Below are 26,662 nucleotides of genomic sequence, written 5' to 3'. Positions count from 1 at the left end.
TCCCTAGACTTAGAAAAGAATGATTTAATTACAAATAAGCCCTTGAACTTTTAAGTAGCATATCATTCAATGATTCAAAATGCTAATGGAAAATGTGTTAAGACAGTTAATGAAAATAAAATTTTCCAAGCTGACCTGGCAGCTTAACCCCAGCCAGGGGCTCTGCCCCTTGGACCCCGCTGCCAGGGGCGCTGCCCCCGGACCCCCGTTCATTGAGGGTAATAATTAAACTAGAAAGGCGATATGTGTAGTGATAGTTTACTGAAACGTAGAATTATTATACAGTTAGTCGTGCACAGCTCAAGAAGGGAATAACCGCAAAAGGTGAACGCAACCGCATTGAGGTGAGTTTCTAGCCCCACTTCCTTGTTATGTTTTCGGGGCTGTGTGCATACTCGATGTGATAGTTAATACACTTACCTTAAGTGGTAAGTGTATGCCTTGTATGATGTATGTATGATGATTGCTTGACGGTGCGTGAACGATCTTCGAAAATTGCATGTACCGTCAGGTGGTAGCTAAAGACGTGATTGCTATGTATGATGTAAGATAAGATGCATGTATGAATATTTATGATGTATGCATAATGTACGTATGATAAGTTAATGGTACGTGAAGGCTCTTCGGGGATTGCATGTATTGTCAGGAAAAATATTTAAGGACAGGTATAGTGTGAAGCTATGGAAGAAAGGGTACCGGACCCTAATAATATCCGAGGATGAATAGTACCGGACCCTAATAATATCAGAGGATGAAGGGTGACCGGACCCTAATAATATCCGAGGATGGAGGGTACCGGACCCTAAAAATATCTGAGGTATGTAGGGTGAAACGCCCTTTATAATGTATGGTTAGATATGAATGTGTATGGACGAATGCTGATCTTGATATGATGTAATGCGTACCTTCGGGCACGTATATGTGTATGAAAAGTAAGTTATGTGATTATCTAGAACTCACTCAGCATAGCTGACTTTTAGTATGCACGCAGGCAAATAGGTTGAGGCAGCTCGCGTGACTGAAGACACATGGCATGGAAATCGAAGATACTGGCATCTCGAAGAAATGTTGTGATGTTTTAAAGACTATGTTTTGTTTTAATTGACTACGAATGTTTTATAAGACATGATTTGATGGTTATGTAAAATATTATGGTTGAAGTTTTATTGTTCCGCAAAAGTTTTTGTTAACTCTGCTATTTAGAACTGCGTTTATGAGTAAATCCAACGTTAAAGTAGGGTTACCGGTAACGGGGCCTTACATAACGCAACATTATTATAAGTTATCTTCTTAGTTAAACATTTACTACTCTTATGATTCCTCAGTTTATCCTTCATCTTATAAATCCTCATTTTTTGGTCCCTATAGAATGTCTCATTTAATAAATCACTGTCATCCTCAACATCAATCGTCTAGTTCTTGTCACCACCGTATAATTGCTTGTATAGCCAAAGAGTTAACTACTACGGTCCCTAGGATAGTGACGCAAATCCTAAACAGTAATGCAACTGATTCAACTTTTCCCACTAATTCCTCTACTGGTGGCTACAAACCATTTACCTCCACTCATCCTCACAACAAGAAACGTAAGAACCTTGCTTTAACAAATCCTACCCACCCGCAAGTCTCCTCAAACAAGAAACCTTACCTTGGTCCTTTTCTGTCATGCTCCGTTTGTAATCATCATCACTCGGTTAAATCCATATGCCGTCGCTGCACACAATGTAACCGTCATGGCCATCTTGCTAATACTTGTTGTGTCCCGCCTACTGCACAAGCTGTCCCGCAACAACCTACCCCTCTTGCTCAACCCGGTGTTCCTAATACCCATGCTTGCTATCATTGTGGAAACCCAAATCACCTTCGTAATGTGTGCCCTCAACTTACCTAAACTCATCAAGCCCAATCTACGACTACACCATATTACTTGACCCATGCTTACCCGGCTCAAGCCCATCAACCTCATGTCCCTCAAACTCCTCCCATCAATCAAGGTCAACCTTACTTAACCCAACACTACCCAACCTCGCAACTACGAGCTCAAGTTTACCAAGCATATTTCCACCAAACAACTCTGTTGTAAACCATTCAAGCTCCAGTTTTCCTAGCAATGCCAAATCAATCTACCTCAACTACTCCTACTCCTATAATTCCTTATGGTGCTTTAAGTCACGCCAATTAAGCTACTCAACGAACATGAAGACCTTTTCCGTTCCCTTTATCTATCTTACCTTATTTTGTCTTTTTCTTAATTACGTATTCTAACGCCTCTTTATGGCCTTGAATTATCTCCCCATTTGAACTATTTATCTTCTATCTCATGAATAAAGTCTCTTTTGTTTAAATAGATTGTTTATTGAAGCCTACTTCTATATTATTTCTTTACCTTCATTAATCTTAACTATATATAAGCTATCCCTTCTTAAACTTTAACTACTTGTATCTTTACATTAAAAGTCGTCTTAAAATTTATTTGCTTTATTAAAATTTACTGCAACTTTTGAAATCATTTTATACATCGGTGACTTTCTAGTGTTTTAAATTAAAACTCATTAAAGTTTCCACAAAGTCATATCTAATCAAACATTTTGTAAATCCACACGAAGGGACGAATCATGTGGACCATCCGACGCCGAAAATAACTATGGTCCGGAACATAGTTATTGAAGTCCTTGCATGGAAATCATGATGCGTAAGATTGTGTGCATGATATAGAATTGAAAATAGTTGAGATAACGGTACAAATGTAAAAAAATGATAAGGACATGGTGGATACGCCGCTGGTACATCCTATATATAAGTGCCCTTATCGGATTTGCATGTGGAGCGTTATTTTAACTATTCAAAGTTCTGTCAAGTATTTTTAGGTGTTTGATATAATTAAATCATATTATTTACGATAAAACTATGATAATTAAATTAGTAAAAATTCAAGGTAATAAACTTTTGTAAGAACACCCAATCCCCAAATCCCGAACCTTTATTTAGTTTTGACTTCGTTCTTCAATCTATATTTATCTTTCCTCAATTATTGTTACTTAGGACCTCTCGTCGTTATCATTCCCGAAGAGATTCGTTTACCGCTTTCTTACCTATTTATTATCTCTTGCTTAATAATCGAGGTGAGTACCACATTCCCCTTTTTTACTCGTTTTCTCACGTTTTGGGGACATATGCGTAAATTATATTTCTCATATATACTTATACATAAAACTGCAACTATTGTCTTATGTGTTAACAACTTATACCTTACTTGTTTATGTTCTTACATGCTTTACGTGAACCGCATTCGGAGAGGTCCAACATAATCTCAGAATAGTATGATCATACGCCAGTCGTTATAGCCTTTGTGCTTTTCGACATCTCAGTTATGCTTGCTCATTTGGTTAAATTGTTATTCTCATATGACTTGTTGCAGCTATGTATTTTGTTATATATATTATATGTACAACCAAACTGGTGTGTTGCTCACTCAACATGTGTTGTTGACAAAATTCTATTTTAAACGCATATGCAAGTTATCGTAGGAATTTAACGCAGGTTGGTTAAGACTTAGTGAAGAATTTAAGTTAGAAGATAATTAATCAAGATCATTTGTGATATAAGTTGTATTGATGCATGATTTTGGATTATGTATTTATTGTATTTGATTTATTTGAAAACTTAATTTAATTAATAGATATTTTCATTTTAATAATGCATAATAGTAACCTTTGAAAAGCTGTGAGCAATCAGTTCGTCCCGGCATTTCCGCCGTTGTTTGGGGTGTGACAAAAATGGTGGTGGAATTTTAAAACTCAACCTGAAAATTTGTGGAGACGTGTAGTGGCTGGTATACATCATAATGAGCGTGGAATAAACCTATTGCCATGCCGATCAATCATAACAGGTGTTTGGAATAATATTTGAAAGATTGGTGAAATATTTATCAACCAAAATTGCCCATTGGTCGAATGTATAACTGGTGAGCCCGGAAACGGAAATGAGATAATGTTTTGGTTGGATATGTGGGTTGGAGATATGCCTCTCGGTCTAGAATTCCCTTCGCTCTTCAACCTTGAGAGGTTTAAAAGAAGTACGATTCAAGAAAAAAACGTTCAACGTGTCATCTATAAATGGTTGGCGGTGGTCTTGGATTCGAGAATCGTCCTCGTATGCTGAATTGAACGAGTTGTGGGAATGTTTGGATTTAATACCGAGTTTGATTCTCGGAACAAGGAACGATAGATGGAGATGGCGCATAGAAAAAGATGGGGTTTTCACTACAAAATCTTGTCAGTCCATGTTGGAATAAACACGGAATACCGAAGCTTTTAAAATGGGTTGGTGCAAACTCGTACCTATAAAAGTAAACTTATTCGAGTGGAAGGCAAAAATGGGTAAAATTCAAACTTCGGATGCCTACAAAGATGTGGGGTATTTGAAACAACAAATATTTGCCCGTTATGTGAAGACAGATTAGAATCGGCGGGACATATTCTAATCTCTTGCTACACGACTTCGGTCGTTTGGCAATTTATTAGTAATTGGTGTCGTATTCCACCGATATATGCTTTCGAGGTACTAGACCTTCTCAAAGAACACGAGAGAGTTGACAAAGGAAAAAAGAAGGTACTACAAGCAATAATATTAACAACGTGTTGGTGTCTGTGGAAAGCGAGAAATGAATCATTCTTCAAGAAGACGAGAGTATCGGCAAATAGTATAAAAGAAGACATTAAACGTCTTTTTTTCCTATGGGTCAAGAATAGAGGTAAAATGGATAGTTTGGATTGGGAGACTTGGTGTGCATTTTCGTTTTAAGGTTACATAATTGTATGTTTATGTAGTTTGGTGAGTTTTTTCTTTTTGTTTTGGTGTATGTAATCCGAGGGTTAGCTACTTGCTACTCTCTTTTCGTTAATGAAATTTGGCCGTTTACAAAAAAAAAAAATTATGTAACAAATTTATACACTTGAAAGTTCCAAAAATAATCTTTCTAACCCGTTGATTGCAATCTGTAGTAGCTTCTTAATAAAAGTAGTTTTAACTTTCAAGTTTCAGTTAAAGTGTCAAACTTTGTCTTTTGTGCTCACTTTCAAATTGACAATCAATTTGTTATTGGTCATTTGGTTGTAATCAATATAAATTCCACAATATGACTATTTTATCTCAAAAATACCATTTGTAGATATGCCGCCTTCCAGTCTAAAAAGAATTATTATTTGAAGCTAAAAAATGGAGGTAGAATTAGTTCAGTTAACAACCACAAACATGTTTCTTTCGTGTTTGTGGAGCATGTTCGTTGAGTTCATTTACAAACCTATAAAAACACATCAATAATCATACTTGAGACAAATATCCTTCAAAGACAAAAGTGTTGGAAGTTTTAAAGTGTGTGCCCGCACGTCCCGCGAACACGAAATTCTTCGAACTCGTGCGTGCCCGCACATCTCGCGGACACGAATGCAGCTCCAAAACCCGGGCCCGCGTGAGGCAATTTTCATTATGATAATGATTATTACACTTTAATGATCATCAATTAGAATTGATTATGTTTGGTTATAAAACCATGACCCTCTAACACCAATACACACTTCTTCCTCTTTGCTACAACAACATTGTTACGATTTCGTTTCAGGCAAGTGACCAATTATTTATAACTAACAAACAATTTTATAGTAAAAGAATAATAAGTGGGTCATGAGTCTCACTAAACCCATATAACTTTTACAATAAATAAAATTAAAATTCAAAAAAAATATACAAATATTATAAGCGAATAATGTAAAACAATATATGAGGATGTAGATAAATTACAATACATGTTGAATGCAAAAAGAAAAAAAACTATAGAACTAAGAATCTTAATCTTAAATATATATAAACGAAACCTCAACATTGTTACGATTTCGTTTCAGGCAAGCGACCAAGTCCGGTAGTACTACGCTTCTGATTTGAACCGGAGTACCCTGGGAACAGACCGCGAATCTGTTTAAGGGAATTCTGTCAAACACAAGCCCGGTTCACCGTCTCTTGTTAATTTCCTTTCTTATTTTGGATTTTATTATACAGGAATTTTAATAAACTTAAAAAGATTACTTATTATTCTTACGATTTCGTTTCAGAATGGAATCCCAACCCATGACTACTGCAGTCTCTGCAATCGTGACTTCCGATGTTACTGTCACAACCGGTTTGGTTGCTCCGCTGCCTACTGCAGTCACGTCTCATGCTGAGAAACCGGAAAAGTTCACCGGTGTGAATTTCAAAGAGTGGCAGCTAAACATTTCTTTTTATCTGACCACTTTGAACCTCGCAAGGTTCTTGACTGAAACAGTTTCCCAAGTTGATGAAAGGGCAATAGATGCGCAATCATTGAGCGCGGTTCAGGATTGGAATCATTAGGATTTATTGTGCCAGAATTATGTTTCGAATGACATGGTGGATGCACTCTAAAACGTGTATTGTAAGCCAAGACTGCCAAAGAATTATGGGAGTCTTTGGACCGCAAATACAAAACGAAAGATGTCGGTACTAAGAAATTCGTGGTGGCTAAGTTCTTGGACTTTAAAATGATAGACTCAAAAACTGTCATGAGCCAAGTCCAAGAGTTGCAAGTTATTCTTCATGATATTCATGCGGAAGGAATGTTGCTTAGCGAGACATTCCAAGTTGCTTGTATTATTGAAAAGCTACCACCAAGTTGGGTCGATTTCAAGAATTATCTCAAGCATAAGCGAAAGGAGATGACCATTGAAGATCTTGCTGTTCATCTTCATATTGAAGAAGATAACAAAATTGAACTAAAAAGAATTGACGGTGTAAGGCCCCGTCATCGGTGCCCTACGTTGGGCGTTGGATTTACTCATAAACACAGTTCTAAACATTAGAGTTTATTAAAACTTTACGCGGAATATAAAAACTTCAAACAATATATTACATAACCATCCATTCTTGTCTTAACGAGCATTCAAATCGTTTAAACATAAAACATTGTCTTTTAAATAACATAACATTTCCTTGAGATGCCAGTGTTTTCAAATCCATGCCATGCGTTTCCCCTCAAGCGAGCTGCCTCATTCTAGTCACCTGCGTGCATACTAAAAGTCAGCTACGCTGAGTGAGTTCTAGTTAATCATACAACATACAATCAGTTCACATACTTGCACACATGCCCGAAGGTGTGTACATCATTCATACTATACTTTACATGCATAAATATCCATACTACTTAAAGAGCCTTCCGCCCTATAACCTCACAGATATTATAAGGGTCTGGTCTCCAACATCACAGATATTATTAGGGTCAGGTCCCTATCCTCACAGATATTATTAGGGTCTGGTCCCTATCCTCATAGATATTATTAGAGTCTGGTCCCTATCCTCACAGATATTAATAGGGTCTGGTCCCTATCATTCATACTTAAAGAGCCTTCCGCCCTATAACCTCACAGATATTATAAGGGTCTGGTCCCCAACATCACAGATATTATTAATGTCTGGTCCCTATCCTCAAAGATATTATTAGGTTCTGGTCCCTATCCTCATAGATATTATTAGGGTCTGGTCCCTATCCTCACAGATATTAATAGGGTCTGGTCCCTATCCTCACAGATATTATTAGGGTCTGGTCCCTATCCTCACAGATATTATTAGGGTCTGGTCCCTTTGTTTCGTGCAATTATACCATACCTGTCTTTATGTACAATATCCGAAGATCATTCATGTACTATCAACATAACATACATACATCATTCATGCATCATATATATATATATATATATATATATATATATATATATATATATATATATATATATCATTCAACATAACATATATATCACCTGGCGGTACATGCAATATCCGAAGATCGTTCACGCACCGTCAAGCAATCATCATACATGAATCATACAAGGCATACACTTACCACTTAAGGTAAGTGTATTAACTATCACATCGAGTATGCACACAACTCCGAAAACATAACAAGGAAGTGGGGCTAGAAACTCACCTGAACGCGATTACGTTCACCGTTTATGGTTATTTCTTTCTTGAGCTGTGCACAACTAACTGTATAATAATTACATATATTAAATACGGTTCTAGCTCTTCTTATTGTTTACTTAATTAATCTTAAGCGTCTAAGCCGGTTTTACTTCATTGAACCTTTACCGGTTAGTTAATCGTTACTCGTTAACCTTTAAAGATATCTTTCATAAATTATCAAAGTCCAAGGGCTATTATGTAATTATATCATTCTTTTCTAAGTCCAGGAACTGTTCTGTCATTTATAACTTCTAGTTCGTTACTTGGTTCTTAACTAATTGGGTTCATAATGAATGACCCATTCGTTACTTTATAACAAATTGACTATTATAACGAACTGGTCCTTGTAATGAATTGGACCTTATAACGAACTGGTCCTTGTAACGAACTGGACCTTATAACAAACTGATCCTTTGATGAATTGAACTTCATAGCGAATGATCCCTTTGTAACGAATTGAACCTTCTAGTTCGTTAACCCCTTTTAGCGAATGGTCATATGAATTGGGGTTAATTCGTTATCCTTTCCTTAGTTTGGATACGAGCTAAGGCTAGTTCGTTAAGCTTCCGTTAACGAATCACTTGATGAATTACCTCTAGTTCGTTAACTCTCTGTTAACGAATTAGGGTTAGGTCAAAGAATGACAGAAACATTCTCTGACATGCTAACCTCGTACCCGCCACCTTTCCGGCGCCGTTACCGCCGGAAAACCGGGCAGTGGCCGGAAAAACGTGTTCTTGCTCCATTTTCACCGTTTTTCGTCCCGTTCGATCCATATTTGAGCTAGGGTGACCCTAGGCTCATCTTATGCTCAGTTCATACCCGATTCCACCCGGATCTCGTGACTTTAACGGTTTAAAGGTGCAGGCTCGTCGTTTCGTGACTAAATCTAACAAGTTTGAGTTCATACCATATCATACTATCATTACCTTGGATCGGGATCGGTTTTCCTTCTTGTTTCGGCTAGAGAAACTAGAGAGAGAGCTTAAGTGTGTTTTTTGGGTGGTGTATGGAATATGTATAAAATGAATGAGTTAATTGGTAATTAAGGTTTATATGTTATGGATCATGGTCTTAAGCCCATGGTCTTTTCTTTTTTCCTTCTTAATCCAAGTCCATAACTCATATTCATTTAACCCAACACTAGCCCGACTCATAATAACTCATGTTTTCATTTTATTAACCGAAACGAGAAAACGGGATGTTACAAACGGTCCCGGAACAACAAAGGCCAATGTTGTTGAACATGGCCAATCTTCAAAGGGTAATAAAAATGGTGGAAAGAAGAATCATGGGAAAAGCTTCAACCTTGGTCCTTGGGGGGGAGTTGGGAAGAAAAAGAAGTTCCAAGGAACATGTTATAATTGTGGAAAGCAAGGGCACAGGGCCAATTAATGTAGGCTTCCAAAGAAAGAAAATGCTCGACAAGTGAACATGGTTCGAGAGGTTGAGAACCTTGTTGCTATGGTCACGGACCTCTCTATTATGGTCACCGATGTTAACTTGGTCGGTCAAAATAATAAAGATTCGTAGGTCGATAAGGGGGCTACCCGTCATGTGTGCTTTAACAAAAGTCTTGTTAGCACTTTCAAGGAGGTGACTAATGGTGAAAAGGTATTTATGTGAAACTCCGCTACGGCCGAAGTCAAAGGTGAGGGGAATGTGGTTTTGAAGATGACTTCGGGAAAGGAACTCACTTTGTCAAATGTGTTGTATGTTCCCGAAATTCGTAAGAATCTTGTGTTGGGGTGGCAGTTGAACAAGTTTGGTTTCAAAATGGTGATTGAATCTGATTAGGACGTGTTTACCAAAAATGGTTAGTATATTAGTAAGGCCTATGCCCTCAATGGTATGTTCAAGTTGAATGTAACTGTGTTTAATGGAATGAATGAAAACGCTACTAGTTATGCTTATATGCTTGAGTCTTCTAATGTTTGGTATGGTAGACTAGGTCATGTTAATTTTAATTCCATTCGGCGTTTGATTAAACTTAATTGTATACCAACATTTGATATCGACTCAAATAATAAATGTGAAACTTGCGTCGAAGCAAAACAAACGAGATCGCCATTCAAAAAGATTGAACGATTCACCAAACCCCTTGAGATGATTCATACTGATGTTTGTAATCTAAAAGGAATTCCTACTCGTGGTGAGAACATGTACTTCATCACATTCATTGATGATAGTACAAGGTATTGCTATGCTTACATACTTAAGAGTAAGGACGAGGCTATTGATAAGTTTATTTTTTTTAAAGCCGAAGTTGAGAATCAACTAAATCGGAAAATCAAAAGAGTAAGGAGTGGCTGAGGAGGTGAATATGTTTCACCTTTTGTTGACTTGTGTGAAAAAGAAGGAACCATACATGAACTCACGCCTCCTTACTCCCCTTAATCAAATGGCATATCAGAACGTAAAAACCGAACTTTGAAGATGAATGCCATGATGATAAGTTCTGGGGTAGGCCCAGACATGTAGGGGGGGGGAGCAATCTTATCAGCGAATTATGTCTTGAACATGATACCTAATAAGAAGATAGATATAACGCAATATGAATTATGTACGGGAAATAAATATCATATAAATACTTGCGAGTGTGGGGGTGCCTAGCCAAGGTAGTGGGGACTCCACCGAAACGCATACTAATAGGACCCAAAACCGTGGATTGTGTATTTATAGGATATACCCGTCCTGGTGGTGCATTTTGATTTTTTTGTGCATGATTCCAAGAACCCTGGAATAAACAATGGCATCATAATAGAATCAAAGAATGCATCATGGTTTGAACACATGTTCCCATGTTTGGGTAAAGGAAAACCGAGCTATTCTAGACCGGTTGAGGAAACTATTCCAGAGAACGAGTGTACAAGAGATGAACCTAGGGAACAATCTGAGACAAAGGAGGTTGAAATCAGAAAGAGTAAACGACAAAGGACTGAAAAATCCTTCGGCCTTGATTTCCTTACCTACATGGTAGAAGAGGAACCTCAAACGTACCAACAAGTGGTGAATTCCACATAAGGGCCTCAGTGGAGGGATGCCATCAAATGTGAGATAGATTCTATCTTACAAAATCATACATGGTAACTAGTGGATCTTCCTCAAGGATGTAAACCATTAGGATATCGATGGATCTTCAAAAAGAAGATGGAACCTGATGGCACCATCGATAAGTATAAGGCAAGGTTGATGATCAAAGGATATAAACAATAGAAGGTTTAGATTACTTTAATACGTATTCACCAGTTACACGAATAACCTCTATCAGATTGGTGCTTGCCATTGCCGCCATTAGAAACTTGGAAGTTCACCAAATGGATGTAAAAACAGCTTTCTTGAATGGAAATCTGGAGGAAGAAATTTACATGGAACAACCTGAAGGCTTCATAGCCATTGTGCAAGAAAAGAAAATGTGTAAACTTGTGAAATCCTTGTATGGATTGAAACAAGCTCCTAAAAAATGGCACCGAAAGTTTGATCATGTCATGCTTGATGCCGCGTTCAAAATCAATGAATGTCAAAAATGTGTATACGTGAAGGACACATCCGATGGATTTTTCATTTTGTGTCTATACGTAGATGATATGCTCATTGCTGGAAGTAATGACAAAATCATAATGTCCACAAAGAACATGCTAAAAGCAAGATTTGACATGAAAGACATGGGTTTTGAGGATGTGATTCTGGGAGTTAAAATCACACGAACCCAAAATGGACTTGTTTTAATTCAATCCCACTACGTGAGCAAAATTCTTTAGAAATTTAATGTGAATGACTCTAATATAGCTAGAACTCCCATTGACACAAGTCAATATCTAGCTAAGGATAGAGGTGAACCGTTAAGCAGTTGGAATACTCAAGAATTATTGGCAGCTTGATGTATCTTATGAGTTGCACTAGACCCGACTTAGCATATGTTGTGAGCAAGCTAAGTAGATACACAAGCAACCCAAGTTCAACTCATTGGAACTGTGTGATTCGGTTGCATCGGTACCTAAGATACACTAGGGAATACGGGTTACATTATAACAGATATCCAGTAGTTATCGCATGACACTGTGATGCAAATTGGATCTTTGACACGAATGATTCCAAAGCAACAAGTGGGTATGTATCACACTTGGAGGTGCTACTATATCGTGAAAATCATCAAAGAAAACGGTTATAGCTAGATCCACGATGGAATCAGAATTCATCGCCCTAGATAAAGCGGGCGAAGAGGTAGAATGGTTACGTCAATTTTTTAGGATATACCGAGATGGCCTAAGCCGGCATCGGCCATCTGTGTACATTGTGATAGCTAATCAGCAATTGGCAGAGCTCATAACACAATGTATAATGGTAAGAATAGACATATTAGACATAGACATAATACGGTACGACAACTAATATCTACTGAAATTATCAGTGTTGACTACGTGAAGTCAAAGGATAATATTGCGGATCCACTAACAAAAGGCCTAAGTAGAGAGTTAGTTCAGAATTCGTCCATGGGAATGGGACTGAAGCCCTTGAAAAATTAAAGTTCATACGAAGGAAACCTAACTAAACATATTGGAGATCCCAAGAATTGAGTTTAATAGGAAAAACTAATTGTGTGAATTAGTGCGGTCACTGTGGGGGGGGGGGGGGGATAACCTACAATTTAAGAGGGAGTTTACAACATAGCTAGGTAACCTTCCTAGTCCATTAATAAAGTGACAAGTGTAAGGCTAAGCATATGGCTTTTAATTATTCGACCAACGTAGTCATACATGGTGAATCACCTATGTGAGAGAGAAGTGGGGTCGCTTCGAAGGGTGTTGTTGGGCATAATGCTTAATAGCTCTTGCAGAACCAGGCTCATGTTCATGACCATAACGAACATAACTACGAGGACTTGACTTTGTCAGGGGAAGTCTTGTGTGAAGTGTATTGTCGTCTACACAAACGGAAGACAAGTTCAAAGACATCGCTGTCTACTCAGAGCCAGTGGGCTAAGTATGCTTCATAAGCAAATGTTCAAAGGATAACACATACCTATTGTATGCAAGATTCAACTGTTGAAACCTAATTAGAATAATGTTGTTTCTACCTCCATTCATGTGGGGGATTGTTGGAAGTTATAAAGTGTGTGAATAAAGTCTTAATAAGGAAGTGGTGAAACTTGTCCCGCATCAGATTGGGAACAAAATAAAGAGTGGTATATAAGGTAGAGCCTTTACCATCCATTTGAATCTTTATGACATGTTTTACCACAAGTCCTACCCGCGCGCAAAAAGGGTGGGGGGTGCAAATTTGGGTTTCTGGACTAGAAATTCTTCAAACTCATGCGTGCCCGTGTGAGGAAATTTTTTGAATTCAAAATCTGTTGGTCTGGTCAATATTATTAATGATCATTATGATAATGATTATTATTTTCAGTTTTCAATTCTATACTGATGGTCATTATTTCAAAATTATTACACTTTAATTGTCATCAATTAGAATTGATTATGTTTATGATTTCATTGGTTATAAAACCATGACTAGTGCTTCAGTTTGAGACACACCAATACACACTTCTTCTTCTTCCTCTTTGTTGCAACAATATTGTTACGATTTCGTTTCAGGCAAGTGACCAAGTCCGGCAGTTGTACGCTTCTGCTTCGAACTGGAGTACCCTGGGAACAGACCGCGAATCTTTTTTAGTGAATTGTGTCAAATACAAGCCCGATTCACCGTTTCTTGTTTATTTCTTTTCTTATTTCGGATTTTATTATACAGGAATTCTAACAAAAAGATAAGATTAAGCATCCTCATTTCCAACAGTTCTTTGCTTAATGATGAACTGATCCTTTCAGACTCTAAGGACAGATCTGCCCTTATAGACATATAACACATGAAACTCATCTATGTAACTGCATAAAACCTGAAGTTAACCCTAATCAATAGTGAAAAGAAACCTAAAACAAAATTAGCATAGAACTCTTGACCAATTAATCAGATGTTGAATAAATTGGTGGCAAACAGAGATTCCCAGTAACAAAATAAACAATGATCAGCACGTGAGTCATATAACACAAAGATTTCAAGTTTACAATTCTTGTAACAAAAAAGAAACAATGATCAATACGTGAGTTGTATAACACAAAGATTTCAAGTTTATAGTAGGTTAGAACATGAGAAATCAAATAGGAAAAAGTTATTGAGAAAACCAAATATCAAACATTCAAACCCAATTTAACAAAAAGGTAAAAATCCTAACCTGAAACAACATAGAGATAAAGAGAGACAATTCCAAATCAAACTGTGGATAAAACCTGAAATCTGGTTTAGGTTGTTCCTTGAACCTGCATACTAAACAAAAAGTCAAAGAGACCATTACCAATAAACGATTCAAATTAAAGAACAATCAACTGCTGCTCTGGTCGTAAAAACAAAAACGGACGAACATCGAAGATTATTACCTGTCTGCATGAAGAACGTAGCTCCGGCCGGTGCGCGATTTAGGGCTCATAGTCGTTAAAACCTAAGGATCGTACTTCCAAGGGTGGTAGTTAGGTTTGATGACACTAGTGGTGGCTTGGTTGAATTTGAATTTTGAATTAGCCCTTTCTCTCTCTTTTTTATATTTTGTGATGGCTGAAAGCTTTCACATAAAGTTTTTGTAAAAAAATGGGTGATGTGCACAGTGTTTTTGATTGCCACATCAGCACATATCTTCACAGTTTGACACATCAGCACAACTGAAGCGTGACAAGATTCCAAAATGTTCTTCATTTTCTCCATCAACAATCACCCAAATGTTAAACTTCCATTTCCTTGCAGTTTCTCTACCTGAGTAATTCAAATGCAAGTTAAACTCATTGTATCTTCTACACATAACACAATTACTAAATTATAAACAAATTATTTTCCTAAATAATAACAATGACAATATATAAAAAAATTAGATATGCATGCTGGAGTTGGGGGTTGAACCGGGACCTCCAGCTTGCATGTTTCATCAACTACCACTCCGCTACACCATCGGATGTCTTTATGTTCGTTTAAATTCTCTTTTTACTACACGTTCACTAACCGGGTCATGGTGTTCAGGTTCAGGTTTGGGGTATTCGGTGTTTGGATCTGGATGGACTTGTTCGGTATATTGGCTTGTTCGGGGTTTTGGGCTTACGGTGTGTGCTATTCGGGTTCGGTGTTCGCTTCATTGGATAGCTAAGAGGCCCGGTTATTCATTGCATTGTTCTTAAAAAAATAAAAACATGCATCAGCTCGCTGAAGGGGGGATTCAATCCGAAGACCTCCAATTTGCCAAGGGTGGATGTTCATATGCTTGTTTTATTTCCATATAACATGTTAGTTCGCTGCTACTATCATACATTGTATTTTACTCATTTCTTTCCTATTCTCTTTTCTCTGTTTTTACTAACAACGTTTTATTATTATTATTATTATTATTATTATTATTATTATTATTATTATTATTATCACGAATCTAACTCGTTTAGGCTAAAGCTCGAACCTTTATCGAGTTATAAAACCCGACAGAGCTAGATTTCAAGATCTCTAATGAACCGAACATAAACGAACATGCTTCATGCGTAAAACATACCTTTTCGAGCTTGGTTCAAACTTGAATGATACTAAGTCTGGATCTTTTCTCGTTACTTTACATGAACAGATACTCAACGATTGGATCTTGTTCTTGAACTTGTATTAAATATTATGGAGAAGTGTGTGTTTTCTTTGTGGTGTAGGTGAAATGGAAATGGGGGCTAGGGTTTAAGATAATGGTGTAGGGTTTATATACCCTTAAGCCCATAGACTCTAAGCCATGTCCATTCTTCAAGCCCATTAATTTTAAGTCCATACTCATTAACTCTTTTTAAAATAAATATTAACATTCCTTAAACTTAATAATAATTTACTCCCTCCGTCCCATTATAAGTGTCCATATTTTCTTTTTTATTTGTCCTGTTACAAGTGTTCACTTTCAAAATTTATTAGCCAATTTCCAAATTTACCCTTAAACATACACAACTAACATTAATAAACAATATTGATGGACCCACTTTTCAAGGGCATTATTGTCATTTGGTAGGAAAAAAAGTAATCATTCAATCCACCTTAAACTTTGTGTTTTTCAAACATGAACACTTATAATGGGACGGAGGGAGTAAATTATTACGAAATCAGGATGTTACATTATCAATTGCCCGGTTAGCATCAAGTCAACGTTAGATGAAACAATATTAAAGGACAAATTCGGATGCTATCTTAAGCCACAACATACAGTCTTATAAAAGTTTGTTAATATGAGCTAACCCACTTAAGAGAACTTAATAACACACATAGATGACATTACATGAAAAATACATAAAGACATTACAAAATAAGTTCGTTCGAGGTACATGATCGTCGCTCTTATACATATATTGATTGGCTATATTAATATTTATAACATCACAATCACTTGCCAAAACTTAATTGCACATAATCAATCATGCTCACCCATTTTCATATCCGTAACACTATCCAATGGCTTCAATAAAGAATAAGTAACACCCATGGAAACCCACCCTCCTATTAGTACCCGGGTGGCGGACGCCCTCACAGCCGACCCGCCTACTACCGCTCCAACCCCGCCAAACGATGTTAGTGCCAATGACGCAACCACGACAACTGCAACAATTCTAGTAGTATAATCACTAACCACCATAACTGTGACCAAAGGAAACAAAAAACCACATAAAAACGCGGATGCTGATGCTACACACGCCTTATAAGGATTCGGCAACCGCTCTTTTAATTCATCATTTTTGGGTTGAGCATTTTTTGGGTCTTTGAAGAAACACTAACCAGACCCCGGGCAGATTACTGGTAACCTGGGGGTTGGATAGCTGTTTCCCACGAGGGGTTAGACCCTTGGAAGATGGTTCTTCTGATAACCTGCAAAACAGACACCGTGAGCTCGTCACTGAGAAGGGGGGGGGGGGGGGTTCCTCCTTGTGACCACCCTCCGGCGTGAGAATCAGACTAGATTGCTCTTTAAATATAAAAGTATATTAAGAGATTGCTAGAGCAGATATCAGGTATAATATGATGATAATGTAGTAAGATATGTTATGTTTAGATGATCATACCATTTGGGGTATTTATAGCCGAAGGTAGGTTTCCAAGGAGGTATGGCCGGCTGCAACAGTGTTCCTGTTCATCAACAGTAGCCTACGCACGTGCCCTGCTGGTAGTTGGTGGGTAGGCAGCGGCTGATAGCGACCAGGCCTGCTGTATACTATTCCCTTTCCACCAACTGCCGGCTACGCACGTGGTATGACAGTAGTTGGTGAGTAGGCAGCGGCTTAATAGTGATACAGTACAGGAGCATGCTGCTCGCCATACTGTATCAGTGAGCTGTCGTATCCCTGATCAGATCTTTCGCCCATACCTCGTCAGGTACAGTAAAAGGTCCTTCAGTATACAGACTGGCTTATTTGGGCGGAAGTATTCCCCCTCCCGCCTCTGTGCGGGATTGCTCCCGGCTTTGCTCATTCCTTCAGGTGACACTGAATGATCGAGAGCTAAGTACCTAGTGCGTGTAGCCATGCTGCGCGGGTGGCCTTCCCTCATGGCTTGTATCCGAGGCTGCGGGAACAGGCGGAGTCCTTCACCATGGGAGGCATTTCCTGCGGGACCAGCTTGCATACTGCGCGTAAGGACGTCACGTCTCTGAGCATGGTTGGTCCTGCGGATCCAGTTGGTCTCTGCGCAGACGTCCCTGTTTAAGGTGAGTCTTGCGGGTCCAACTGGGCTCTGCTGGGACCTACCTCTTCAAGTCCCCCCAGTCCAATGTTCTTCTCATGCGTGTTTAATAAAGTGAGGTGAACTTTTGGACTTAAGCAAAGGGTTTTGAAAAGGGTTTTGTAAGGTTTTCCATGGGAAGTCCTTGTCACTTGCAGAAATGCCCGAGTTTCCTGCTTGGTCTTTTGGTATGATGCGGGTAGGTCTGTGACCTCCTCGCAAGTCAGGAGCATTGAGTCCCAGTTGTGTGGATTCTCCATGAGGTTTTGGTTGTTTTGAACATAGTGATCAATTATGTTAAAACCACCAATTCCATCCTGGAACTTCAAACAACGTAGTTTTCAACGTTCCCGCTATGCGGGGATGTTATTTCCGTTTCCGCAAGCATTGCCCAGAAGATCCTTCCTGGTTTCAATTCCCAGCGGAGCGCTAGGTATGTGAAGGGTTTTGCCTTAACACTGTACCAGCGCTCGTCTTACGGTTACTTTACTTTCAAGGTATTCCTAGCGTCAATTCCCTGCAGGTGCTAGGTATGTGAAGGGTTTTGCCTTTACACTGTACCCGCACCTGTCTTATATTTACTTGGTTGCCGAGGAATATTTGGCTTCAATTCCCTGCGGGTGCTAGGTATGTGAAGGGTTTTGCCTTTACACTGTACCCGCATCCGTCTAACGGTTACTTGTTCGCCAAGGTTTACTTGGCTTCAATTCCCTGCGGGTGCTAGGTATGTTAAGGGTTTTGCCTTTACACTGTACCCGCATCCGTCTAACGGTTACTTGTTCGCCAAGGTTTACTTGGCTTCAATTCCCTGCGGGTGCTAGGTATGTGAAGGGTTTTGCCTTTACACTGTACCCGCATCCGTCTAACGGTTACTTGTTCGCCAAGGTTTACTTGGCTTCAATTCCCTGCGGGTGCTAGGTATGTGAAGGGTTTTGCCTTTACACTGTACCCGCATCCGTCTAACGGTTACTTGTTTGCCAAGGGGTAAGGGGTATTTTCCCGCTTACTTTTTAATATTTTTAAATTTTGAATTTTGAAATTCGAAGAGTTGGTGGAAAGATAAGAACAGTCCAAACCTCTGAAACGTCGTGCGACGGTTTCTTCTGACTGTGTCAGGACGTGCAGGAAGTTATGGTGACGTGACAGAACATGGTCATTCCAGACGCTTTTCCTGGCGCGTGGGCACGATTTTTCGGGCGCGTGGCCGCGAAATTACTGGCACACGTCCTGTCAACAGCTGTTGCCAGCCTGCTTTTTGCCACGTGTCATAGTTTCATTGCACCTTCGATTTCTCTCTCCTCCGCATTAAATTCACCGCATTAATTGCGATTAGTATATAAAGGGGGAGAGGCCCCTTTGTAATCCACACTTTCACCTCTCTTCTTCTTCTTCTTAGTGATTTCCGGCAAATACTCCCCTTTTTCAGGCAAGCATTTTCCCGAAATCACTCTTCTTTCTGCAAAAATGTCTTCTCATGATGCTGAAGCTGTAGCCGACGATAGGAGTACTGCTGGCGAGTGCCAGTGTGCTCTACCTCTCGATCAGTACCAGTACATAGTCAGGAAGTTCATGCTCGAGTCTCTCGAGCCTGAGTTTCCTGAATCCCACCAGACTGTGTACGATGCCCCCAGTGGCAAGATCGGGGTATATGCTGCATTCTTTGTTTATGGGAACCTTAGGTTTCCATTGACAAAGTTTATGTATCGTGTCCTGGAGAGGCACGGTGTGCACCTGACCGAGGTGCATCCGATGGCGATTGCCAAGGTCCGGCACTTCGAGTGGGTGTGCCGGATTTTGGGTATTGAGCCCTACGTGGACCGCCTGATGACCTTCTATACTTGGAGGTGCGTCCAGGGGTGGTACACCCTGACAACCCGTATTAAGGGTTTGAAGATCTGCGTGACCGAGCGCAGTCTCCGATCGTGGAAGCGGGAGTTCTTCTACATCTCTGCCCGCGCCATCCCCATTGCTATGAAGTTCAAGAAGGGTCAAGCGCTTCCGAGCCTTCACGCTTCCAGCTACCAGGAGGCGGAATGGTTTGCGAAGATATCCCGGGTCCAATCTCCGGTTTACCGGTTTGCGGAGTCCGGGATGGTGCTGCTGGGGATGAGCCGGGTATGGAAGGATGCGTCCCGGTTTCCCATCCTTCTTGAATATGGTTTGAACTCTATTCCTTATGGTATGTCTTGTCTTTCTTGCTGATATTAGTTAATTTTCTAACTGTTTCTTTTTCTTTCAGAGGGGAATAATTTGGAGTCGCTCCTGTTCCCGCGGGAAGCTGACAGTCCTGTGCGGGTGGGCACTCGTGCTCTGGATGACAATGAGTTGCCCATCCTGGAGCAAACGGCGGATAGGTTTGTGGAGGTCTATCCGCCGGGCCAAGAGATCCTGAGCCACCGGCGGCCAGGTAAGGAGATATTCTATCCTGAACCCCTCAATGCTGTACCCGTTGCTGAAAATCCTTACATCCTGTCTTCTGAGGAATCCGCAGATGGTCCTCCCCTTGTGCGGAAGAAGAAGACTGCTGCCGGCGTGAAGGGGAAGGAGAAGGCCACAGCTGATCCAGTGGTTCTATCTGACACGGAGTCAGATAGTGAAGAGGTGGTGAGAAGACCACTGCTCCGGAGGCTACGACCGTTACCTCCGGAGAACCAACGAAGACGACGATGACCGGTACCAAGAGGCCGGCTCCATCGGGTTCCTCCCCGCCCGTCCGTACGTTCAGGGTCAAGAAAACCCGTAAGTATAATCATAATGCCTTTGTAGATTTGTCACTTCATAATTTTCTTTTAACACTTTCTTCTTTGTGCAGGCGTGGATGTTGACGCAATCCTGGGTGAAACGCAGGGGAGTACCTCCTCGCCAATGACGGTAGGCTCGGTCAGCCTTCCTGAGGCGTCGACCCAGTCGCCTGCGCCTGCATCCGCTGGTCCAGTTGCTCGTTCCGTCGAGCCAACTGTTCCGGCCGAGATGACGTCACCGCCGGCCGTGAGTGCGATTTTTACAGCATCCTTCACGGAACCGGCGGTTACTGTTGCTTTTAAGGAGGCGGCGACCGCGGCGGAGACCACGACGGCGACCACGGCGGCTGCCACCATGCCCGCGCCACCGGCACCGATGGCCGGACCATCAGGTACGCGCAGGGCTTCACGCCGATCTTTGCCACCTTCCCGTCTGCCTGACCTGTTGGATGGATTTCCTTTAGGTTCAGGTGATGGGTTTGGCGGCTATCGGCCTGTCATTGACCCTACAGGTGCGTAGGGTTCCTTTCTTTTTCCCTTATGTTTTTCATCATCTTTTCCTTACTGCTTTTGTTTCTTTTGCAGTGTCGGATTCCAATGAAGTGTATGTTCCTCGATGGAACATACGCCGAGGAACAACCCTTCGCACACCCGTGGAGTGCGTGGACTGGGCTCGCCACGCTGCTCCTCCGGGCGCGTTGGGGGAAACCATGGTTAGCTACCAGGAGGGTAGGCTAACTAATGAGCTTCGGGTTCTCCAGGCCCGGATGCAGCCGCGCGTCGAGCTGCTTTGTCGTGAAAACGACAAGTTGAAAGCAGCTCACGCCAAGGACATATCTGAGGCGCGTGCTCTTCGGGAGGAGAACCAACAGCTGGCGGCAGCTGCCGCCGACAAGGAGAAGGCCTTCAAGGCCCTCGAGGTTGAAGTTCAGGCGCGACTCGAGGCCCGCTCCAAGGCTGCCCAAGCTGTGAATGAACAGCTTCGGCTGGCCAGGGAGACTGCGCGAAACGCAACCGAGAGGGCTGCCAAGGCTGAAGCCGTTGCTGAGCCTTTGCGTGTGGAGAATGAGGAGCTCAAGGCCAAATTAGAGGCTCTCCAACGCGCTCATGATGCCTTGGCAATGGAAGATGCCAAGAAACTCCAGGAAATCCTGGACCAAAGGGGGGTGCTTGACCAGACCCAGCGGAAGCTTAAGGGCGTCGAAGAGGCTGCCGCTAAGGAAGTTTTACTTGCCAACCTTAACAAGAGCGAAGCCGAACGCGCCCATACCGAAGCTCAAGCTGCCCTCCGATGGCTTCTTCGAGAAGCGTTGCCTCAGGTATGTTTAGATTTATCTTCACGCATTTCTTTTGTAAGAAAAGGTTCTAATGTATTTTTTTCTGTAGGTTGTGCGTCGGGTCTTTTCAGAGACCTCCTACGATGATGCTATGACCGCAGCCCTCAACGCTTCTCATGATGATGGGGAAAAGGCCGGCTTCATGCTTGGTCTAGGGTTTGTTGAGAAAGGCGTCCCGCCTTCCAACTTCCCTTTGTTCAATGTGGATACTGAAGCCATTTATGACCAAGCATTGAACCAATACGCCGCCTTCCCGCATCCAGTGGTGGAGAAGGTGGACGAAGTAGCTGCTGCTGATGATGGGTTAGCTGTCCTCAAAGCGTTCCTCGAACCACCCCGTTCTTCTGACGGAGCGGGTCCAAGTGGAAGCGGCCCTGAGGCTTGATCCTGAAGATCCCTTCCCATTGCTAAGACTTGTATAGTTTTTTATTTTTTCTTTTAGGCGGGTAGTTACCCGGCCATTCTTGTAATATATTCTTGAAATATTAATCTTTTTGCGTATAAGATTGTTATTTCCTTCTTTGGGTTCCTTGCTTTATAAACTTATGACTTGCATACTTAGTTTAAATTAGCAATTTTCCAAGTGTTTAGAATAAGAACCTTTGAACGTGGTTGATAGTGGGTTAAAGTTTTGCTTCCTCCTTCGTGATTGTGCAGGTAGAACCGTCACTTGCACTTGGTAGGATGGCTAAACTTTAACTTTTATCTAACCTGCGTGTAGGTTTTTCTTACCTTTTTAAGAATTTTGTTTTGAACCGTTCGACGCGCGGTTGTCGATAGGTTAGTGTTCATTTTCCTTTCATGATTCATGCGGATAGACCGGCACTTTCATTTAATGGAATAATTGAATTCTTCTCCTTCAACTGACCTGCGTGAAGGTTTGCCACGTTATTGGGTTCGTGCGGGTAAGACCGCCTTCCCACGCAACGACTTCACGTAATGTGAATGCCGTCACCAGTGTTGGATAGTTTTAACCGTTCGACGCGCGGTTGTTGATAGGTTATTATTCAGTTTCGTTAATGATTCATGCGGATAGACCGGCACTTTCATTTTTGGGTGCTGAACTTTTTTCCCCTTCAACTGACCTGCGTGAAGGTTTGTCACGTTATTGGGTTCGTGCGGGTAGGACCGCCTTCCCATGCAATGACTTCACGTAATTATGCGGTGAAAACCGGCATATTAGTGTCCAGAAAAGTATAAATGTAAAATCATCAGCTTCGATATTCTTAAAAGAGAATCATTTCCATTAGAAGTGGCTCTTGGCCTTTTCTTTACAAATTGGAATTGATTTACATGCAAACTGTGTAAATGAGCTCCCTTCCTTGTTGGGATGGGAGTGCCATCGAGCCGATACGCACCTGGTTCGGGATCTCGTTCTTTACGCAGCATGTAGTCTCGATTTTGAAGCTGGAATTGATTCGTGTTTTCCCCAGCTGGGGTTCTATACGCACCCGCCTGCTCAGCCTTTATTACGCCACGAGGTGCGCGAGCGTCCCATCTCTGACAAATGCTTCGACCATATCTTTTACATCTATGCATTCTTCAGTGTTGTGGCCCTTTGTCTTGTGAAAGTCACAGTATTTGCTCCGATCTGCATCGTGACGATGTCGGATTATTGGCGGTTTTGGCCATGGGAGCCCTTCAGTGGCGAATATCTCAGTGACGCTTTTGGTGAGTGGCGTCCATCTGGAGTTCCGGTGCGACTGTACATTATCCCTTCCGCCCAACCGATTTTGCAAGCCGGATGAGGTGTCAAAGTTTACCCTTGACTGCCAGATGCCTAGCTTTCGTTTTTTATTTAATCGGGCGGTGAGGACGTTGTCTTCTCTCGTCCTCCGGGTGTAGAGGTTTGTGCTCTGTGGGAGATCTCTACCCAGTTGCTTCTCTGTTTCCGCATAGCGTTTTGCTGCTGTCATGATGCCATCCCATGTGGATGGCATGCCATCTTTACCCGTTAGGGTGCGGATGAGCTCTGGGTCATGTGCGCCCTGGATGAAGGCAGCGCGAACAAGATCTTCACTGATATTGCCCAAACTTAGCTTCTTTGAGTTGAAGCGAGTGATGAAGTTTGGCAGAGATTCGTCTTCCTCTCGTATGCATTTGAGGATTGTCCATTGCTCCTCGGTATACTTCCGTTGCTGGCTGAAGTGTTGGCTAAACTTTTGTTGGAAGTCTGCCCAGTCGTAGATGTGGTTGACCGGTAGACGATCGAACCATGCTCTAGCAGCCCCAACCAGCGTCATTTGGAACATGTAACACCACGTGGGTTCCGTCCAATTGCTGACGGTTGCCCCTGCTATGAACCTGTTCAAATGATCGTCTGGATCAGATATACCGTCATATGTGCCTATGTTGGGCATTTGTTTGGCACTCTTTGGGGCGATTGCTTCAGCAATGTCCCTTGCAAATTTGGACGTTCCTGCATTTGCAACGTTTGGTCTGAACGTTTTAGAGAAGTCTCGTGGACTTCCACCTGTGCTTTTTGGTTTGAAGGCTTGTCCAAAATGCCTTTTCGGTTGGGATTCCGTTTCCTTACGCTTCCCTTTTGCCCTATGGCGAGGGTTCGCGTCGGAGTCGGATTCCTCCGAGTCATCCTCCCAGTATTCGAATTCGTCGGCCTGTTGTACGGAACGCAAGCGTTCGTCCAACTCAGCCTGGAATTCCTTTTGTCGTGCCTCCGCCCATGCCTTAACTTCATCGAGAGTCTGGCGGGGGAGTCTTCGTTTCTCAACCTGGGTATCAGTGGATCCCAGTAGGCGCTCATTTACTGCACTTGCCCCAGCTTTGGTAAGTGGGGTAGTGTTCGTAAAATTTACTTCGCTTGCCCCGGCTTCGGTAGCCGGGGTAGTGTTCGTAAAAACTGTGTTGCCGGTATTCCCCCTAGTAGCAGGGGTTATGGTTACCGGAATTTCTCTAACCATCTTTGTAGAAGTTTGAAAAAACTGGAGAAAAATAAAGTTCTAGCTTTATGCACGGATGGCGCCAATGAAGAAACACTAACCAGACCCCGGGCAGATTACTGGTAACCTGGGGGTTGGATAGCTGTTTCCCACGAGGGGTTAGACCCTTGGAAGATGGTTCTTCTGATAACCTGCAAAACAGACACCGTGAGCTCGTCACTGAGAAGGGGGGGGGTTCCTCCTTGTGACCACCCTCCGGCGTGAGAATCAGACTAGATTGCTCTTTAAATATAAAAGTATATTAAGAGATTGCTAGAGCAGATATCAGGTATAATATGATGATAATGTAGTAAGATATGTTATGTTTAGATGATCATACCATTTGGGGTATTTATAGCCGAAGGTAGGTTTCCAAGGAGGTATGGCCGGCTGCAACAGTGTTCCTGTTCATCAACAGTAGCCTACGCACGTGCCCTGCTGGTAGTTGGTGGGTAGGCAGCGGCTGATAGCGACCAGGCCTGCTGTATACTATTCCCTTTCCACCAACTGCCGGCTACGCACGTGGTATGACAGTAGTTGGTGAGTAGGCAGCGGCTTAATAGTGATACAGTACAGGAGCATGCTGCTCGCCATACTGTATCAGTGAGCTGTCGTATCCCTGATCAGATCTTTCGCCCATACCTCGTCAGGTACAGTAAAAGGTCCTTCAGTATACAGACTGGCTTATTTGGGCGGGAGTATTCCCCCTCCCGCCTCTGTGCGGGATTGCTCCCGGCTTTGCTCATTCCTTCAGGTGACACTGAATGATCGAGAGCTAAGTACCTAGTGCGTGTAGCCATGCTGCGCGGGTGGCCTTCCCTCATGGCTTGTATCCGAGGCTGCGGGAACAGGCGGAGTCCTTCACCATGGGAGGCATTTCCTGCGGGACCAGCTTGCATACTGCGCGTAAGGACGTCACGTCTCTGAGCATGGTTGGTCCTGCGGATCCAGTTGGTCTCTGCGCAGACGTCCCTGTTTAAGGTGAGTCTTGCGGGTCCAACTGGGCTCTGCTGGGACCTACCTCTTCAGTCTTCAACCTTTATTTCGTGTAAGTTTAAGTGTTCTGGTAACGGGTTCTCATGATTAACAGCAACCTCAATATCTCTTTGAGTTGAAACCGACACAAATTCACCAACAGCCATGCTGCATGCACCCGCAATGGCTCCGGCTAATCCAGAAAGAATCATGAACCATTGCCCATCTTGAGCCGCACCCACACCCATCATCAAGGATGTGGTGGATAGTAAACCATCATTGGCTTCTAAAATGGCTGCACGAAGCCACTGAGCTCTCTGTAACCATTCTACTCGGGTTATTTGTTTCTTAACGGGTTCCGGAGTCTGCTCAGTGTTTCAGGAGAATTATGAACCATGTTTGAAGTATATGGTGATTGTAGGCGTGTGGCTATCGTGCATATGACGCTCGTTACCGACAATAATATATAAGTTTGAGAACGGGTTGAAAAAGACTTGAATCTTAGGCGGTATCGAGCTAGATTCAATGGGGAAAAAGTCTGGAAGAAAAACTAAAAAATAAACTATGATTTGATTAATTAGATTTTGGAACAAAGGTGGTGTCTTGTTATGATTTTATCATGCCCTAAGGCTATCTTGTCTGTAGGGATGGCAATGGGCCGGGTTTTGGACGTGTTTATGTATTTCCAAACCCATACCCGATTAATAAAGCTCATCCCAAACCCGTCGGGTTTTTATCGGGTAATTACCCATCGGGTTTCTAGGATACCCATCGGGTTTTTTATCGGGTTTTAACAAAATGTCCGTCAAGTATACCTAACTCAAAACACATCGGACTTATATTGGTTTTGACAAAATATATGACTAATCTAAAAGTC

General features: G+C 41.8%; 1 pseudogene; it reads right to left on the bottom strand.

Moving 5' to 3' along the window:
* Positions 1-16,492: 16,492 nt before the first annotated feature.
* LOC143623588 (vacuolar iron transporter homolog 2-like) lies at positions 16,493-26,182 on the bottom strand (annotated as a pseudogene).
* Between the last annotated feature and the right edge of the window lie 480 nt (positions 26,183-26,662).

This window comes from Bidens hawaiensis, unplaced genomic scaffold, assembly GCF_021521415.1.
Source record: "Bidens hawaiensis isolate Kalapana, Puna unplaced genomic scaffold, B.hawaiensis_p1.1 tig00003506_1, whole genome shotgun sequence".
In the NCBI taxonomy this organism is placed as follows: Eukaryota; Viridiplantae; Streptophyta; class Magnoliopsida; order Asterales; family Asteraceae; genus Bidens; species Bidens hawaiensis.
Note: the sequence above shows the minus strand (reverse complement) of the source record. Positions and strands in the feature narration are given on the sequence as shown.